The 2,703-nt window shown below is 45.3% G+C and overlaps 1 pseudogene; it reads left to right on the top strand.

The window, feature by feature from the left end:
- Positions 1-734: 734 nt before the first annotated feature.
- On the top strand, positions 735-1,206 carry LOC134480285 (small nuclear ribonucleoprotein Sm D1-like; annotated as a pseudogene).
- The last annotated feature ends 1,497 nt before the right edge of the window (positions 1,207-2,703 follow it).

Genomic DNA, 2,703 nt, shown 5'->3' with positions numbered 1-2,703 from the left:
GGTATGATTGGACCCGACAATCTGCTCTCCCTCTCATCTCCTCAATGCGCACTTGTCAAGGGCCATTTTTCTAGTCCCAGTATATGCCATGCTGTAAAATACAGATCTGGGGGGAAATGCTTCAGAGCCAGCGGTAGGTGAGGCAAATGCTCGTCCCTCCCATCGCTGCCTCCGGTATCCTTGAATTGTGATGTCACCTGTAAATTAACCCTGGCCATTTGCTGGGGGTGCAGTGCAGATCACAATGCTGGTCCTTCACGATGCTAGTGGCAGCCTGCTCAGACGCTGTCATTTTCTGAGACTGGGAGGAAGGGGCACTGTCACCCTTTCAGACACCTGTCTTCACCTGGAGACAAAGACAGGAGAGTGTGCCCTTTACCTCATCAACCAGGGGGGTGTCAGCACAGGGAGACAGCGACCCGTTGGGCTAAGAAGGCCTCCTGCTAGTGATTCCTTGAGACATTAGCAGGAAACTTCCTCTTGGAGCAGCTGCATGCCCACAGCTGGATGCACTGTCCTCAGCAATCAACACCACACTGCCCCCCATCTAATTGTCCCCTAAAAGTTGCACTGTGTTAAACCTATTCTTTTCCCTCAATTGGCAGTTCCAAGAAGAGCCCCTGTCTCAGATCTCCTACTACCTAGCACGGCTGGGCAAGCAAACGGTATTAGCAAAAGGGCGGACTCTGGCAAACAAACATAGATCTACGTCCCATTTTAGAAAGTTACTGGTTCGCGCCGCGCATCCGCAGGCCTCCGCGCACTCTTCCGGCCATTCATGCCCCTAGTCCGTGGGTCTTTGGAGCCTGAATTCCATGAACAGTCGGACTAGAAGGGAGACTGTGCCGCTAGGATGAAGCTCGTGAGATTTTTGATGAAATCGAGTCATGAAACTGTAACCATTGAATTGAAGAATGGAACGCAAGTCCATGGAACAATCGCAGGTGTAGATGTCAGCATGAATACGCACCTTAAAGCTGTGAAAATGGCCCTGAAGAACAGAGATCCTGTACAGGTGGAAACATTGAGTATTTGAGGCAATAACATTCGGCATTTTATTCCACCAGACAGCTTACCTCTAGATACACTACTTGTGGTTCTAAGGTGAAATCTAAGAAAAGAGAAGCTGTTGCAGGAAGAGGCAGAGGCGGGGGTAGAGGGAGAAGACGCTTTCGCGGCAGAGGAAGAGGGCGCCCTAGGCGATAATGTCTTTCAAGATTACTGTTTCAAATTGATAAGGAATTTGGGGATTTTTTTGTACAGGTTTTGTTTTTGTCAGTTTTTAATAAACATAAGCATGGGGACAGAGTTGCCTGCTGATTATCAAATTGAAGTTTTAGTGCCTTACTGTATTCATAGAATATGTTCCTCATGAAATCCATAGGTATTGAACACGGGTTTGATTTCTTTGAGTCCATTATTTGGGCCCCTTTTGAGATGAAATAAATTCTTGATATTTTACTAAAGTTCTTATGGAATAGATGTAAAACTCATCCTCTTTAGTTTAAAAACAAACAAACAAACAAACAAAAAGTTACTGGATCCCAAGGGACCTCCGCTATCAGACTTCCATGATGTCTACGTGAGCTAGCTAACGTGTCCACTGCCATATATCAGGAAGTTTTCCTAAGGATGCAGGATCATTTTAGAAACTGGCTTCTTTTCTGGCTGCTTGGGAGGGGGAGGGAGGTCTACACGTGACTGTGCATTACTTAATGATAAAACTGTGTGATCTAGAAGCGTGTCGCTGTGTGACAGATATCATGCTTGCACAAACCAAAGCAGCGACATCCCGAGGTGGCGTCATCTTCAGAGCTCACGGCTGTGGGTGTGATATGTTCCTTGGCCAGGCCATTGTTACACAGTGTTTGGCTGCTTGGACGTCTGAAGCCTGGTAACCTGTCCTATTGTACACTTTTATACCTTAACTAGCAAAACATCTTTCACCCCTGTGTCCCAGGCAGGTGCAGGTAATTTTCAACTTGTCATCCTCCCTCCTCTTCCTTCCAAGTGCTGGGTTCATAGAAACATATGGTCAAGCCCAGTCTATTCCGTACTGGGGGTCGAACACAGGACTTTGAGCATACGAGGCACCCGCTCCACTCAATGTGCTACTTCGCCAGCCCAACTGTTGAGTTTTGAGTTTCATCGAATGATACTCTAGAGATGAGCGCTTTGCCACGCATGTGATCTGTAGGCATTTTCTCCCGGGCTAGAGATTGCCCTTTCACCACCTGTCTTCCCACACAGTGAACATTTTCATTTTCTTTTCCCTTTAATGGCTGTTTGGAGCATCATGCCTAAGAACCCCAGGTTGACACACATGCTGTTTTGAATGCATTCTCTATGTGTTACCCTCCTCACAGCTGTGCTGATAGGCCAGTATCCTCGCCCAGCCAGTTTCTGAGCGTGTTACATTATCGTCATCACCTTTCCCTAGAATACTTTTGCGTTAACCCTACAGAATGGGAAAAAAAAATACCAGTTGTGTATCTAATAGAGAATTGGTGTCTAGGTTCATAAAAGAATTTTTAAAAAAACTAAACACCAAGAACAAATATAACATTAAAAAAATCAAGGCATGGAATAAGCATTCTCAAAAGAATAAATATAAATGACCAAGAACTAGCTTCAATATATTTTAACTACTGGGGAAATGAAAATTAAAGTTACATTGAGATTCCATCTTGCCTCATTTAGAAG

The sequence above is a fragment of the Rattus norvegicus genome, chromosome 9 (genome assembly GCF_021556685.1).
Source record: "Rattus norvegicus strain SHRSP/BbbUtx chromosome 9, alternate assembly SHRSP_T2T, whole genome shotgun sequence".
In the NCBI taxonomy this organism is placed as follows: domain Eukaryota; kingdom Metazoa; phylum Chordata; class Mammalia; order Rodentia; family Muridae; genus Rattus; species Rattus norvegicus.
Note: the sequence above shows the minus strand (reverse complement) of the source record. Positions and strands in the feature narration are given on the sequence as shown.